This window comes from Corylus avellana, chromosome ca2 (genome assembly GCF_901000735.1).
Source record: "Corylus avellana chromosome ca2, CavTom2PMs-1.0".
NCBI classification, from domain to species: Eukaryota; Viridiplantae; Streptophyta; class Magnoliopsida; order Fagales; family Betulaceae; genus Corylus; species Corylus avellana.
Window position 1 is genome coordinate 34629685 of NC_081542.1, and position 18666 is coordinate 34648350.

The window sequence follows — 18666 nt, forward strand, 5'->3', positions numbered from 1 at the left end:
GCATCAAGAAAGGGAAGATTGATTTTTACCTGTTTGAAAACCTCCATCATTCCTTGTATTCTCTCTCCTTGTTTTCCAAAGTGGGAAGGTGCCTTGAGACGTTCTGGAAAGGGGGCCCGTGGCTCATATGGAATCTCTAGAGTGGGAGCTGTTGATGACGAAGCCTCATTGCTTACTTGCTTACATTTATCATTATGCAGATTCTGGGCAACCTCCATTTGCTCATCCTTCTCCTCCACATGATTGTCAACTATTCTTCCACTTCGCAATGTGGTGATGGCTTGAACTTGCTGATGGTATGAAGTGCCCTCATCTATTATGTAGTGCCCCTTAGGATTTATCACTGGTTGACTTGGAAGCTTTCCTTCATCCCTCCTATTGAGGGTATTGGCAAGTTATCCGATTTGAGCTTCTAGCTTGGCAATGGATTGGGAGTGTGAGTTCACTATCTCCTGTTGAGATTTCATAGTCTGACTTATCTCGCCCACATGGCTGGTCAGCTCACTCATCATTTTCAGCATCCGATCCTCAAAATTAGAATTTGTGCAAGGTGGTGCGGCCTGGTATTGCTGCTGTGGAGGCCGGTAAGTGAAATGAGGTTAGTAGGGCTGCCTGTTGGATTGAGCTTGATTGTGTGGCCTTGGGGCTGAGTTGCCCGAATTTGGATTCTTCCATGAGAAATTGGGATGATTTCTCCACCCGGGGTTGTAGGTATTGGAATACGGATCATTACCCGGTCTAGAAGCTACATTAACCTGCTCATTAGCAACATCAGTATAATTTCTAGCAATAGGGCAATTATTTACATGATGCATAGGACTAGAACAAAAAGAGCAAGGTTCATGTGGTGTATGCATGTGGGCAGTATTAGGAGCAAAACCAGCAATCATCAAAACTTGATCTAGCTTCTTGGTGATTGTTGTGCAAATATCTACCTAAATTAATAGGTAAATAATTGTACGTTTTATCTGCAAGTGCACAAGGTCAACATAGTAGTATATGGTGCAAGTACATGATCATTCCCACGAGGATTGCTGAATTTTCGTTTAAAAATAAATTCCTTAAGTAAAACAAAGATTGATTGAATTGATAATGATAAAAAGGTAGAGCTTTGATATCCACCACTAATTATATTAAACTAATATAACAATATGCCAATGCTTAGATCATGTTATGCATATCTAATGTTTGTCAATCTAAGGGCATGGGTGTATACTCCTTAAGCTATAGATTTCCCTAAGCAACGAGTTAGGCATGAGTGTATACTCTAACTCTTTTCTTTCCTAAAGGATTTAGCATGGTATATACTAAGTTGTTCTTTAGAAAAACATATGTTCTATGAAAATCGACAAACACACGAGGCTTAGGGCATGGGTGTATACTCCCGGTTCCCCATGTTGATTAACCCAAGAATCGCGGTGTGGATTCTTTTGTTACTTATGTTAAACCCAGGACTCGGTCATCCAAATTGATCTAACTAACTAGTCCATACCACATGCATATGTTGATCATGCACACACATATGAAGAATTCATGCAAGCAGGTATTAATCAAGTTAAATAGCACAACAAGATCATCACAAAGGCGCCAATATTGAAATATTAATTAAACATAACTAGGGCTTCAATCTAGCCCTACTAAATAAATTAGCTACACCTAGTGTTGATGTTAAACATCTTCATAAAATAAAATAAAAGAAAAGAAAGGAAAAGAATAAACCTGAGACTTGAACTTGAAGAGCTCCTATTCTTCTCCTTACAAAGTATGTCTATTCTGGAGGCTTAAGGGTCTATTTATAGGTTTTAGAAGTCCTTGACAAAGTAGTAAACCCTAAGGATTTCGTAGGGTTTCAAGACCTATTACAATTGGGAGTTGAAAAACACCACTTGATGTGTCTCCTGTGCACGGGTGTGATCGATCGCAACCCGTGTGCGCTCGATCGCATGTCTGCGATCAATCCCTTTTGTTATGCCCTCGATCGCTCCTGGCCCGCTTCGCGCTGTGTCCTCTTCTGGTACTGCGCTCGATCGCAGGTACCCTGTGATCGATCGCAGTGTCAGGGAGCTTCAATTTTTCCCATCTTTTCTCTTTGAGCCCAAATCATCTCGATTTACTTCATTTTCTTCCAAAAGCCTGCAAAAGTGTGAAAAACACAAAAAGGAATTAAAATGGCCTAATTAACTAAAACCAAAGGACTAAAACATGCAAGTTAAGGGTATGAATATTTTAGCACTTATCAGTGATAGCCTCAACTACTTGGGTGGCCATGTTTGGGGAATGTCCTACTTCATACAGACTCTCTGTCTTGAGTGCTTTAGATGCTGGTGTCCTTCGACTAGTGGAAACCTGCTGAAGAGAATTATTACTCAAATTTTCAAACATAGACCACGCTTCATCTTCACTTTTTAACATGAATGTTCCCCCACAAGATGCATATACCATTTTTCTATTGGACTCAGTCAAACCATTATAGAAACACTGCACTAGCTGCCATTTTGGGACAGCGTGGTGTGGGCATGACCTAAGTGAGTCCTTCAGCCTATCCCAAGTCTCATGGAAATCTTCTCCCCCATATTGGGAGAAGCTAGTGATAGCTCTCCTAGTGTCATTGGTCATTCCTATGTGAAAATACTTCTTAAGAAATTCTTGCTGCAATTGAGCCCAAGAAGTGATAAAGTTGGGTGCTAAGGACTGGAACCAATGTTTGGCTTTTTCCTTGAGGGAGAAAGGAAAAAGACGCATCCTTAGGGCATGGTCAGTGAATCCCGTCATTTTAATGGTAGAATAAATTGCTTTGAAATCACTAAGGAAGTCATAAGGGTTTTTAGTGCTATTCCCTGAGAAAGAAGGTAAACATTGTATAGTACTAGGCTTAATTTCATAATGGGCTACCGTAATCTTCGGCAGTCGGAGACATGTGGGGGTAGTGTAAGTGGTAGGGAGATAATGATCTCTCAAAGCCACGTGGTTAGCTTCGCCCATGGTCTCAATGGGACGTGCTTCTAGCAAATTAGGAGTCCTTCTGGATCTAATTTGTCTAAGAGTGTGTTCAAGTTCAAGGTTGCAAGGAACTAATGGAAAAGACAAAGAACGGTGTTGTGCCAAATATCTACCTAAATTAGTAGGTAAATAATGGTACGTTTTACCTACAAGTGCACAAGGTCAACATAGTACTATATGGTGCAAGTACATGATCATTCCCACAAGGATTGCTGAATTTTGTTTAAAAATAAATTCCTTAAGTAAAACAAATATTGATTTTTTTTAAGTGATGATAATAAAAGGTAGGGCTTTGATATCCACCACTAATTATATTCAGCTAATATAACAATATGCCAATGCTTTGATCATGTTATGCATATCTAATGTTTGTCAACCTAAGGGCATGGCATATACTCCTTAAGCTATAGATTTTCCTAAGCAATGAGTTAGGCATGGCGTATACTCTAACTCTTTTTTTTTCTAAGGGATTTAGCATGGTGTATACTAAGTTGTTCCTTAGGAAAGCATATACTCTATGGAAATCGACAAACACATGAGGCCTAGGGCATGGGCATATACTCTCGGTTCCCCATGTTGATTAACCCAAGAACCCCAGTGTGGATTCTTTTGTTACTTTTATTAAACCCAGGACTCGACCATCCAAATTGATTTAACTAACTAGTCCATACCACATGCATATGTTGATCAGGCACACACATATGAGGAATTCATGCAAGCAGATGTTAATCAAGTTAAATAGTACAACAAGATCATTACAAAAGCGCCAATATTGAAATATTAACTAAACATAACTAGGGCTTCAATCTAGCCCTACTAAATAAATTAGCTACACATAGAGTTGATGTTAAACATCTTTAATAAATAAAAGAAAAAGGAAAAGAATAAACCCGAAACTTGAACTTGAAGAGCTCCAATTCTTCTCCTTACAAGCCTCCCCATTCTAGAGACTTAAGAATCTATTTATAGGCTTTAGAAGTCATTGACAAACTAGTAAACCTAGGAATTTCGTAGGGTTTCAAAACCTTTTACAAGTGGGAGTTGGAAAACCCAAATATGGAAATATTAGCATCATGGCCGCAGCTTTGAGGTGTCTCTTGCACACGGGTGCGATCGATCGCAACCTGTGTGCGCTCGATCACAGCCTCTTCTGTTGTGCGCTCGAGGGCTCATGGCCTGATTTGTGCTTCGTCTTCTATGGTACTGAGCTCGATCACAGGGAACCTGTGATCGATCGCAGTGTTAGGGGCTCCCATTTTTCCCATCTTCTCTCTTTGAGTCCAAATCTTCCAGATTTACTTGATTTTCTTCCAAAAGCCTACAAAAGTGTGGAAAACACAAAAATGAATTAAAATGACCTAATTAACTAAAACCAAAGGATTAAAACATGCAAGTTAAGGGTTGAAAATATGAATATTTTAGCACTTAACACACCCCCAAACTTACATATTGCTAGTCCCTTAGCAATACAAAACTAAAAACAAAAATGGAAAAAAAGAAAACAAAAAGATAAATCCATCTTTCGTGGGATGTACGATTGCATTTAGCATATGCAATAAGCCTTTTAAACCTCTAGGAATTCCCTAGAGGACAAGTCAAGTCTCGTGAGGGTTTTCCAGAAATGCTACCCACAAACATTATGCATAGTTCATGTTATCTCAAAATTGAAGCATCACTTCAAGATCATGATTTTCTTTCATTAGGAAACTTAAAAAGATGAACTTTATCTTCACAATGAATTGGAATCTCAAAGTGCAATTACTTACAAAGGACATGCTAAAACATCACAAGTTTGAAAATAGAGTAAAGTGAATTAGCACCAAATTATGAGGCTTCCAAATCTTTCCAATGTATAATGTCTCCATATCTCAAAATTCACTGAAATCTCTATTAAAATGAAGAACAATGACATATTTCTTTTCTTTTCTTTTCTCTCTCTCTCTCTCTCTCTCTCTCTCTCTCTTTTTTTTTGTTTTTTTTTTCTTTGGTCAAGTTGTGCAATGTTTGGTTCCCTTAAGCTTTCTAATTGACCCATGTAACGAGTGTTAAGTCAATGACTCCCAAACCAAATGGTTTTGGGGCATTAGGCGTACAGACACCCCTAAAGACCTACTAACTCGAGTAAAAAAGGCTACAAAACCAAAATAACCTTGACATTGATCAAATCCAAATTTTTCACCTTTTGACGTGAACACTCAATGCTTTGAGGCAAGAGGTCCAGTTACTCAGTGAAAAGCCTATCAATGATCATTTATTTATTCTTTTTTTTTTCACAAATTTGCCAAAGTGTCCATCTAATAAATCATCCAGTTTTATCCAAGATACAGAAACACACATATCAAATCTCATGTCATACCTTACAAATTATGTGCTAATGTGCTTGTGTAATCAGATCAAACATGTAATTTTTCAACTGTCCTAAGCAAGTAATCAAACTCGCAAATTCTCTCATCAGATCATGTGTTCAAAATTTTAAGCTTACTGATGAATTCAAGCCACAATTCTTTTAGATTTACTTAAAATTTTAGGGCAAACATGAACATGCATAGACTTTTTTATTTTTTTTATTTTATTTTTTTCAAATAAACAAACAAACACACAAAACAAATAACATGAAATTGGGACAAAGTGTGTGTGAACAACATGTGTGCCCCATACTCCCAAACTTAAATTACACATTGTCCCCAATGTGTCTAAATTAAGGAAAGAGTGTGCCCAAGAGATGGACAAAATAGTCTTGGAAAGCATGGCTCATTGCACACCCCTAAACTTGAATTGAAGCACACTTGTCCCTGCAAAATAAGAAAACACACAAACAGGTAAAAAGAAACAAAACAAAAATTAACTTAAAACACATTTAAACAAAATAAAAGGATAAACTATGGGGTGCCTCCCATGAGCGCTAAGTTTAACGTCTTCAGCCAAAATGTGGTTTCTGCTCAAAGTTTTCCCGAAGAAGATGCTTGGTTCGGGAATTCTGTCGAACACCTGGTGTGCACTGTGATGACCAAGGTTGCTAAGGCATGGCAACGACTGCCCAAAACCCCCTGTGAAAACACAAAAACCAACACAGAGCGACAATGTGGGTGGATAAACACCCACACTGTGCTAAAAATTGAAAAGAAAAGTGAAGGTGGGGGTGGTCGGAGTTGGGTTGTTGATGGGAAGAGGTGCGTAAGGATGATGGCTATGGGGCCAAATGGGGCCGTGCAAGAGGTGGTGCGGTGCGGCGGCGGTGGTTAAAGTGGTGGAAAATGGTGGTAGTGTGGTAGTATTGGAGGTGGCCGGAGTTGGGTGTTTGGGTAGCTTGTACGGCGTCGGGTGATTGTGAGGGGAATTAGGGGAAAGTGACCTAAAATAGGTCACGTGCCCCGCTGTCCGAGTGCGCTCGATCGCACACGTGGTGTGTTCGATCGCATTCGGGCAAGGGTGTGCGTGTGTGAGTGAGGTGCGCTCGATCGCACCCAAGGTGCGTTCGATCGCACTGACAGAATGTGTAGAGCCAACATTCGGTTACTGCGCTCGATTGCATGCTAGCTGCAATCGATCATAGTAACAGAAAGTTTTTTTTTTTTTTTTTGAATGCATAATGTATAATAATGAAAAAGAAGCACACATGAGAAGTGAGATGTAAAGTAAGGAAATTGATATGAAGAAAAAAAACAAGAGGGAAAAAAAATTGTACTGCCTTCAGTGGTCTCAGTATCACTGTTTTGAGTAGATGTGCTTGAGTTCCTGGACTGCTCAAACGCGTCTACTTGTGACTGTAATGTCTCTAGTGTGAAGAGCTGCACTTGAGCTCTACAGAATTTGGCTCAAGTGCCCTTGGGGATACAGGAACAGGACCTCTGAGAACTGTGGCCGCTTTCAGTTGCTGGTGACTCCCTGGGTTAGGTATTGTTTGAGCTGGAAATTCTCCCTGCTTCCTCTCACTCAGCTCCTTTGCCATCTGGCCCATTTGCACTTCCAGTCTTTGAATGTCTTGATCAGTCTTTGTATTGAATTGTTTTTGATCAGGCGTGAATTGCTATTGTGAAGTCACCAGGTTGTGTATCATATTCTCTAGTTGGTTCATCTTTGACTCTTGAGTTGGTTGGCTTCCTTGTTGGGGCCCCTTCTGTGGTCCTTGATTATTACTCCAAGAGAAATTTGGATGATTGCGCCATCCTGGATTGTAAGTGTCTGAGTATGGATTGTTCTTGTGGAGGTAACTATTTTGTCCTACATAATTTACCTCTTCTTACTCTGCAAATGAAGATAAGGGACACGTAACAAGTCCAAGTGTAGCTGTAAGCCCTCATTATTGGTCTCGGGTTGAAAGGTCTCTACACGATAGCTGCTTGAGCCAACCTCGATTCCAAATGCCAAGGCATATGGTGTCTTCTCGGTTGGAATTTTTTTGGTTGTCTGGTATGCCCACAAAACTTCTAGAAGGTCTTCTACCCAATCTCCTTTACGGTCATCAAGTTTTTTCTTCAAGATTTTGAAGATCGTTTTGTTGGTGGCCTCTACTAGCCCGTTAGCCTGAGGGTGCCCCGGAGATGAATAGTAATTCCTTACACGGAGTTTGGCACACCAATCTCGAAATGAGTCACAGTCGAACTGATTGTTGTTATCCGTAACGAATGCATGGGGAATGCTGTATCGGCATATGACGTTCTTCCATAAAAATCGTTCTATCGCATTGGCTGTGATATTCACTAAGGATTCAACCTCTGCCCATTTGGTGAAATAATCCACAGCAACAACTGCAAACCGTACACCCCCTTGCCACGAGGCAATGGTCCCACTATGTCTACCCCCCTTTGTGAGAAGGGCCAAGGTGAAGAGATTGCACTCAAGTCTTCAGGGGGTTGGTGAGTAACATTAGTGAATCGCTGGCACTTGTCACAATCTCTGACTAACTCTGCTTAGTCCCGACTCATGTTGGGCCAATAGAAACCCGCTTGGACAACTTTGTGAGCTAGTATTCTAGCTCCAGAATGGCTTCCGCAGATCCCTTCATGGATCTCTCTAAGGATATAATTTCCTTCTTCTCTTGAAACACATTTGAGGAGTGGTAACATGAATCCCCTTTTGTAAAGAGTTCCATTCACCATTGTAAACCTTGTAGCTCTTATCTTCAATCGAGTAGCCAACTTTCGATCTGAAGGAAGGACTCCCTTTTCCAGGTATTCCACGATTTTCAATTGCTAGTCAGGTATGGTCTCGGTTGCCGAGACCGATACCGTCTCGATAAACTGTGGAAGAATTTGGATTGCTGTTTCATCTTCAATCTCCCCATCTAATGTCGAAGCTGTTCGAGCCAATCTGTCTGCTCTTTCATTCTCTGGCCTAGGGATTTTTACAATGCTGAACTTCTTAAACAAACTCTACATCTCCTGCACTTAGATAAGTATAGCTTCATCTTTTCTCCCTTGGCTTCAAATTCACCTCGAATATGTCCGACGATGACTTGGGAATCACTTCGTACCTCTACGAATTTGGCTCCCATTTCACAAGCTAAACCGAGTCCTGCCAGAACTGCCTCATACTCGTCCTCGTTATTTGTAGTTTTAAATTTCAACTTCAAAGAACAGCACAACTCTCCCCCATCGGGAGTAATCATCACTATTCTAGCTCCACTGTGCCTTTTCGTAGATGACCCATCTATATAAATTACCCACGTTTCGTCACTTAGGCAGTCACTGTCATCGAGCAAATTAGTGAACTCTCCCAGAAAATCAGCAAGCGCTTGACCTTTGAGAGAATTCCGAGGGAGAAACTCAATGTCAAATTCTCCCATCTCAATTGCACAGTTAGCTAATCTTCCTTACAGATCTAGCTTCCTTAATACTTTCTTCAAAGGGTACTCAGTCAAAACCCTTATAGTATGAGCTTGAAAGTAGGGCTGGAGTTTCCTGGATGCTATAATCAAAGCGAAAGCCAGTTTCTCTATCTGAGGATATCTTTCTTTGGCTCCCCTTAAAGTGATAAGTGCTAAAATATTCATATTTTCAGCCCTTAACTTGCATGTTTTAATCCTTTGGTTTTGGTTAATTAGGTCATTTTACTTCTTTTTTGTATTTTCTTTGTTTTTTAGGCTTTTGGAAGAAAAGAAAGTGTTTCTGGAAGAATTACAAGCTTAAAGGGAAAATTGGGAAGACCTAGAAGATATGGTTGAGCTTAGCCAATCATGGTTAAGTTTAATCAAATAGAAGAAAGGATCAATTCGGAATTTCTCGCATTGAAGTCAAACCGGATTGGATGAAAAATTGGATTCTGAACATGTCTCGGTATTTTAACCATAACTTTCAGCTCAGAGCGGCACAAGGCCAAAATCGCGCCGCAATACAGGACCACAATTCTGGACGAATCCTATTCCGATTTGGACTTAGGTTTTCTTTATCCTAATTGGACTTGGACTTAAAAAGTCCGAATTTTCTAGGTTTACTTGTGTAACAAGGACTTCTAAAGCCTATAAATAAACCTCTTAGGTTCGAGGAATATGGGTAGAGAAAAGAGGCACAAGCTCTGAAAAGGAACTGAAGGCTACATCAAGAGGAGTTTGGGTTTTTCTTCTCTTCCATCCTTTTATTTTTGTTATGTAGTTTATATTTTTATTAGGGCTGGATTGAAGCCCTAATCATGTCTTTTTATGATTGCAATATTGGCGCCTTTGTTACAATTATATTTTGGTGTTTTTAACTTGATTAATACCTGTTATCTTGTATTCCTCATATGTGTATGTCTGGCCAACATATGCATGTGGTATGGACTAGTTAGTTAAATCAATTTGGATGATCGAGTCTTGGGTTTAATAAGAGTAACAAAAGATATCCACACCGGATTCTTGGGTTAATCAACATGGGGAACCAGGAGTAGACACCCATGCCCTAGGCTTCGTGTGTAGCACCTCAGATTTTGAAAGTCTTATTTTAGAGATATTAATTTGATGCTATGATTATATTAATATTCATATTAGGCAATGATGTTAATTCTTGAGGAATTTATGATATTGTATGAATGGTAATTGGAGATTGGTAGGTAGAATAGTAAATGGTAGGTAAAATAGTAAATGGTAGGTATAATAGTATTTGGTAGGTGAAATAGTAAATGAATGGTAGAATTGTAAATGAAAGGCGGAATAGTATTTGGTTTTTTCCCTATAAATAGAGCTCTTCCCCTTCACAATTTTCACCACTCATAACCTCTCTTCCACATATTCTTCATTCTTCCGTTTTCTACTCGGTCTTTCTTCTTTCTAAAAGTGTTTACAGGAAACAGAGAGAGAAAGGGCGAGACAAAGCGTTGCAAGAGAGAAAGAACACGAGAGAGAACGGACTTGAGAAATTAGTTTGAAAGATATACTAGTGGTGTTAGTCAGATTGGAGCAACTAGATCATTCAGACCACTTTTTAACTTCAGTCTAGAAGTAAGTAAATTCACTACCCCTTCTAAAATTACTTCATGTCATGTTATTTATTTATTCTTGTATCAAACTGTAAATGATTATTTTATTTACCTGTCATGGAGATATGTTGCATGCATGAAGGATTTCTAAAAGAATTATTTAGAAAGTTTCTATTTCTTTAAATGCTTTCCAAGTACAATAAGTTTATATTTGGAAAAGTTTCCATTTTGAGAAAAGAAAGTTGAGAAATGATGATGATTATAAGAAAGAAGAATGATGATAAACCCTCCTACATGTTGCCCTAAGATGCATCAAAAGAAGTACAAAGAAAAGTACAAGAAATGAGTTAAATGTTTATGAAATGAGGGCACATGTATGGAGGAGAGTATTTTTGGCCCCAAGATAAGTAAAGATGAGAGGAGTTCGGTACCGATACTCGGATGGAGGCGAAACCACTGAAGGAGGCTATGCCAGAAGGTGGTATTCCATCAACTAGACCGTTGAGTGCACCAAGAAAGAGTTAATTGACGGTCGGGCATGGCTGAGGCCACAGTTCAGTGCCATGGTCACAAGGACCCGCAACCCTCGTACACAGGGGTAATAGTGTACATGGGCCCTAATATGAGAAAACGATAATATAATTTCAACGATGATATACTATGATGATTTTCAATGATGATATACTATGATGATTTACAACGATGATATACTATGATGAATTTCAACGATGATATACTATGATGATTTTCAATGATGATATACTATGATGATTTACAACGATGATATACTATGATGATTTTCAACGATGATATACTATGATGATTTACAATGATGATTTATAGCGATGCATTATGATGATGATTTATAAAGATGATTTATGACGATGATCTAATAATAGATGTAATAGTACGTATATGCTACGGAAGATGCAACCGTACATACATGTATTATTATTATGGCTGGATGTATATTTATTTGTAAAAACAATTATCAAAACTGAGAACAAGGAGCAAAACTATTTATGGTTGTGGATTTTACTTGCTGGGCCCCCTTTGGGCTCATTCAGTTTTATTTCTTGTTTTTAGGTAGAAAGGACGCTGGAATAGAAGGCCGGAATGGGGGCGGGAATAATTATTAACTTTCAAAGTCTTTTCATATCAATTATTGTAATAATATGATATTCCGCAACTAAAGTTTAATGTTTTCTAATTTCGCTTGTAATAAAATCTCTTGAATAATGTTTTATACATTTATTGTATCCTTTAAAATCAAGTACTCTGATAGACCTTATAGATCTTTGCAAGAACTTTTGTTGTAAAAGGAGAAAAGTGGCAAACTCAGCCTTAACGGGCTGGGGATGTTACATCGTGTGTTTGTCGATTTCCACAGATTTATGCTTTCTTAAAGAACAACTTTGTAGACACCCATGCTAAATCCTTTAAGAAAGAAAAGAATTAAAGTAGACACCCATGCCTAATTCGTTGCTTAGGAAAATCAATAGCTTAAGGAGTAGACACCTATGCCCTTAGGTTGGCAAACATTAATTATACCGATATAATTGATGCATTGGCATATTGTTATCTTAATTAGTCCGATTAGTGGTGGATATCAAAACCCTAATCCTTTTTAGTTTTGTTTATCTTTTATTTTATTTCTTTATTTTAACTTAATCGTGACAATTGAGTTTATCTCTTAATTAAATAGGAAATTACTTCTAAACATAATTTACTAATCCTCGTGGGAATGATCTCGTATTTGCCTACTATACTATTTTTTTGATCTTGTGCACTTGCGAGTTAAAACGTACTAAATATTATCTATTAATTTAGGTAGTATTTAGCACAACATAAAGCTCTGCTAATGAAGTACACATGCCTTTGAAGATACAGCTGAATACAGATACAACACCTCTGCAGATACTGTCTGGCTTAGTAAAGGTGGACTCATCAGATACCTTTTTAGCTATTCAAAGGCTTCTTCACATTCATCAGTCCATTCAAAAGCCTTTCGCAAGGTCTTAAAAAATGGAAGACACTTATCGGTTGATCGTGAAATGAATTGATTTAATGCCACGATTCTTCCTATCAACTGCTGGAGCTGTTTCAGGTTCTTTGGAGACTGCATATCTAGGATAGCTTGTATCTTCTCAAGATTGTCTTCTATTCCTCGGCTCAACACCATATAACCGAGGAATTTTCCTGATGAGACTCCGAATGCACATTTCGTGGGATTCAGCTTCATCCCGTACCTCTTCAAGGTTGCGAATGTCTCTTGCAAGTCGAGTGCATGGTTTTGCAGCAGTACACTTTAGACCAGCATGTCATCAATGTAGACTTCCATATTTCGTCCGATTTGGTCTCGAAACATTTTGTTAACCAGCCATTGGTATGTTGCCTCTGCATTCTTCAAACCGAAGGGCATGACTTTGTAACAGTACAGGCCTCGGTCAGTTATGAACGCAGTTTTCTCATGATCTTTCGGATGCATGTATATCTGGTTATAGCCAGAGAAAGCATCCATGAAGTTGAGTAAGCCATACCCAGCTGTCAAGTCAACCAACGCATCGATGCAGGGTAATGGAAAGCTGTCTTTTGGACAAGCTTTATTGAGGTCAGTGAAGTCTACGCACATCCTCCACTTCCCATTGGATTTTTTGACCAATACTACATTGGCTAACCAATCGGGATTGTAAACTTCCTCAATGAACCGAGCTTTGAGCAGCTTTTCCACTTCTTCAGCTATAGCCATATTCTGCTCAGGAGCGAACTTTCTTCTCTTTTGCTTCACCGGCTTAACACTCAGATCCACATTGAGTTGGTGGAGAATGTCTTCAAGACTGATTCCTGGCATATCATCATGAGTCCATGCGAAAACTTTGAGGTTCCTTCGAAAGAAGGTGACGAGTCCTTGTCGGATCCTGGGACTGATTTGTGTCCCAATCTTCAAAATTCTGCCTTCACCGACCACTACGTCTTCCAGTGGTTCAGCTAGCTCACCCTTTGGTTCATTCTTGCCTTTACCACTTACTATACCAATTACAATAGGAGTCGGGTCCAAGGCCTTCTTGAGAGATGTATTATAACATCTTCTCGCTTGAGTCTGATCCCCCTTCACTTCTTCGACTCCATCTTCTGTCGAGAACTTCATCATCAAGTGGTAAGTTGAAGTTACGGCCTTTAACTTATTCAAAGCAGGACGACCGATGATGGCATTGTAGGCACCAGGTCGGTCAACGACCAAGAAATCTACCATCACAGTCTTCTGCTTGGGTGTCGTCCCTGCCGTTACAGGGAGTGAAATAAGGCCAATCGGTTGGACTTGCTCCCCTGAAAATCCAACCAGGGAGAACCAAATGGTTTGATCCTATCACGATCAATACCCATTTGCTTAAAAATCGGCCAATACAGAACATCGGCCAAACTTCCATTATCCACCAAAATTCGATGGATCATATGGTTGGCCATCGTCACTGTTACAACGAGTGGATCATCGTGTGGCTGCATTACCCCCTAGCATCTTCTTCAGAAAAAGAAAGGATCATTGACTCTTTCCTTGCAACTTTAGAAGGTCTTTGCAACGAAAAGACCTCTTTAGTCTGCGTTTTCCTTGCGTAAGCCTTTCTGACCGAGTTGGATTGGCCTCCACTAGCTATTCCTCCGAAAATAGTGTGGATTTCACCTACTACTCCTTGGTCCCAAGGTGCTCTCAGATCCTCTCTCGGATCATTGTCCCGATCACGTCTCGGCTCTCATCCCCTTGTATCTCGATTTGCATCCAACAGGACGGGCTGTTGGTGAATCGCATCTCGATTCCTCTCTCCTGCAAGGAATCTCACAAGCCTTCCACTTCTGATGAAAGTTTCGATTTCCTGTCGTAGGGTTACACAATCTTCCGTCAAATGCCCATGATTGTTATGATACTCACAGAACTTTGTTCGATCTCGCTTCCTTGGATCACCCCGCAACTTATTCGGCCACCTGAAAGTTGGGTCCATTCTAATCTCCATGAACACTTCATTGACACCAGCATTCAAAGGCGTGAACCTTCGATCTTCGCCTCGCCGTGGTTCTATCTTCAGGAAGGATGGTACAGCCTTCTTACCCACTTTCTTTTGGAGTTTTCCTTCTTTTGGAGTGGACGTTGCGGGTAGTTCCTTCTTGCTGTCCTCCTTTTCTCAGTCTTCCTCCTCCTAAGCTTTCATTAGAGCCCCAATCATCTCCTCCTAATTGATGTACTCCTCCGTCTTATTAATGAGCTGGCGAAGAGTTATTTCCGTTGAACTCTTTCATATTTCTGCCATCAGAGGCCCATTTGGCCTGACTCCATGCCATAATGCGGATAGTACCATTTGATCATTTGGGCTCTCCACCAACAGCTTCTCTCTATTAAATTTGAGCATGAAATCCTTCAGGCTCTCTTCCTTTCCCTAACAAAGGGATAGTAAACAAGCTGGGTGCTTCTTCCTTTTTCGGGTTGCTAAGAATTGGCTTAAGAAAAGGCACCCGAGTTCTTTGAAATTATCTACAGACTTGGCGGGCAATCTGGCTAACCAATCCTTGGCAACTACTACCATGGTGAAGGGAAATATTCTGCGTGCGATTTCATCCGGAGTTCTATGAAGGGAAAAATGAGCGCGGATGCTTTCCATATGTTCAGAAGGGTCACCATTATCGTCAAACTCTTTGACACGAGGCATCTTAAAGTTGTCAGGCAAGGGGAAGCCCAACACTCGATCAGTGAAGGGCAAATCGATGTTGTCCATAAGCTCTCCAGTAGTGCTTTTCTCCTCTTTGATAGCCAACTTGCGAGTTAGCTCCTCATACTTCTTTTTGAGATCTTCCATGTCAGCATTAACTTGGCCCTCATTTCGCCCATCATGGTGATCGTCTTGGCGAGATTGCTCTCGTCGAGGCCTAGTATGCTGAGACCTCTCCAGGTTCTCTTGCTCGCGACGTTCCTCATTTTGGACAGTCGTATGATGGCTTGCTTGAATTGAACTCGCATCCTTTTCTCGATGCGAATCTGCAATCAGCTTTCCCTTGCAAATCTCTACACACCTCTCCTTCTCACGCCTCTCTTCAAACTTCTTTGCCCGCCTTTCCTCGTGCTCTTGGTCCCTCCGGCTATTGTGGCCTTTAGCAACCGTGAGCCTTGTGCGAGGTCTTCATTCTGCTTCTTTAGGGCCTTCATAGATTCGGTCATCTGCTTCATGAACTCGGCTAGATTGGGAGCCGATGCGCCGGAGGCACCTGCAGTGAAACTGGTGGTCACCATGTTAGATTAATGGATGGTAAGAACTGATGAAAATTGAATTCCCACAAACGGCGCCAAACTGTTGAAGCACAGTTTTCTTGTTGGTGACGTGGCACGTCTGTCGAGTCTGAGTTGACTAACACTCAAGTGATTTGACTGCACAACAAAGAAAAAGAGAAGGATCGAAGAGACCGGGGTGAGCCGGCGGCGACACTCCGGTGCCTAAGTTAGAATTTGAGAGAGAGAGAGTATCAGCAACAAAGGAAAGTTTTTAAGCCAAGGTTGAGCTTACCCAACTATGAAGAAATGATCCGTCTTTTATAGGCATGAAGTAGTGGAAGTCCCGTAACCAGCGACCTATTCTTCCCTGAGTTTTTGCGATGCAGTTACTAACAAGGGATTTGAATGGTTACCCTTACCGAGATCTTAGGGGATTAGATTGTAGGATTTTGTGGTTACATGTATCATTGATTTGAATATTCATATGAGATCATTGGATAACATATATAATTTGTATTTTAAATTGGTGCGACTGCTTTTGTATAGATAAGATCGTTTGTCTATTAACAGTTGTATCTCCCAAGATATCCGAGTTATCCTTGTTGCCGAGACCTGTGTGTCCTGAGTTAGTCTCGAACTTAACGGTCTCGGCTTAAAGGGTCTCGAATGTCATGGGTCTCGAATCTGTAGGTCTCGGATCTGTAGGTCTCGGAAGTCAGGGTTTCGGGCCTGGTTACCCAGAACCTTATTGGGCTTGGTCCTTTCCATGCTTAGACTAGGCCTGAGGATTGCCGGGCATTTAATGGGCTGATTTATGACCCTACAAAATTAAAATTTTTCATTTAAAAAAATTATTATTTTTAATTTATAGGGGTATTTTTGTCTTATTGAGAAATATATGATAAGTGCTAAAATATTCATATTTTCAGCCCTTATCTTATATGTTTTAATCCTTTGGTTGTAGTTAATTAGGCCATTTTAATTCCTTTTTGTGTTTTTAGTGTTTTTACAGGCTTTCGGAAGAAAGTGAAGTAAAACTGGGTGATTTAGGCTCAAAAAGAGAAGATGGAAAAATTGGAGCTCCCTGGTACTGCGATCAATCGCAGAGTACCTGCGATCGAGTGCAATACCAGAGAAGATCCTGCACGAGCCAGGCCAGGAGCGATCGAGCGCAGGCCAAAAGAAGGATCGATCGCAGACTTGTGATCGAGCGCACACGGGCTGCGATAGAGCGCACCCGTGCGTAGGGGGCATCCCAAGTGGCGGCTATAATGTCCCTATTTCCATATTAGGGTTTTCCAACTCCAACTTGTTATAGGATTAAAACCCTACTAATTTTCTAGGTTTACTTGTGTAACAAGGACTTCTAAAGCCTATAAATAAACCTTTTAGGTTCTCGGCATAGGTGTGGAGAAAGAGGCACAAGCTCTAGAAAGGAACTAAAGGCTGCATCAAGAGGAGTTTAGGTTTTTCTTCTCTTCCACCTTTTATTTTTATTATGTAGTTTATATTTTATTTAGGGCTAGATTGAAGCCCTAGTTATGTTTAATTAATATTTCAATATTGGTGCCTTTGTGATGATCATGTTGTGCTATTTAACTTGATTAATACCTGCTTGCATGAATTCCTCATATGTGTATGCCTGATCAACATGTGCATGTGGTATGGACTAATTAGTTAAATCAATTTGGATGACCGAGTCTTGGTTTTAACTTAAGTAACAAAAGAATCCACACCGCGATTCTTGGGTTAGTCAACATGGGGAACCGGGAGTATACACCCATGCCCTAGGCCTCGTGTGTTTGTCAATTTTCATAGAACATATGCTTTTCTAAAGAACAACTTAGTATATACCATGCTAAATCCTTTAGGAAATAAAAAGTTAGAGTATACACCCATGCCTAACTCATTGCTTAGGAAAATCTATAGCTTAAGGAGTCTACACCCATGCCCTTAGGTTGGCAAACATTAGATATGCATAACTTGATAAAAGCATTGGCATATTGTTATATTAGCTGAATATAATTAGTGGTGGATATCAAAACCCTAATCCTTTTTAGTTTTTGTTTATCTTTTATTGAATTCAATCGTGACAATTGAATTTTATATTTTAATTAAATAGGAATCTACTTCTAAACATAATTTACCAATCCTCGTAGGAATGATCTCGTATTTGCCTACTATACTATTGTTTTGATCTTGTGCACTTGCGAGTTAAAACGTACAATTATTTACCTATTAATTTAGGTGGATTTTTGCACAACAATATATAAGGGCATTTTTATCTTTTTGCTAGTCTTGGGGGGAACATTGACAATGTTTTGGTAGTTTGGGGGGGACCTTGCTACAATTGAAAGTTTGGGGGGAGACATTATCAATTGGGTGGTAGTTTGAGAGGGGTATGTGGACTTTACCCAAACTTTTAAAAGTAGGTTTGGTTTGACGAGTAGGGGATTGGTGCAACATAAAAATATGGAAAGAAAAATATCTCCTAAGCCATTCAACATATATTGTTCAATAGCCGGTAAGGATTCTGGATAGAAATGCAAAGAGTTCAAGAAATTCATTGATAAAGATACCAAATGATGGAATGTGTCACTCATCCAGTAGATTTTTAATGAAGAGAAGGTTGTGAGAATGTAATGTGGCAATTACAGTACGTTTGGGATTGCGATTTCAGAAGAATAATCTACGTTTTTAAAAAATATCGCAAAACGTAAGGTGTTTGATATTGTGATTTAAAAAGCACTTAAACTAAAATATGAAGAAAAAAAATATGTGATTTCTATAAGCAAGCTATGAGATGCTTATTTGAAAATGCGCGAATTTAAACCAAAATCACGATTTCACATAACAAATATTTGATAAAAAAAATAACGCCTTTACAATTTTAAAAAATAACGATTTCAAAAATGCAATTTTTAAAACTACACTTATTAAAACCGTAATTACAAATAGACCCTTAGCCCTTTTAGACAAAATGATCATGAGTTGATTTGGATTGGTTCACCCATGGGAAA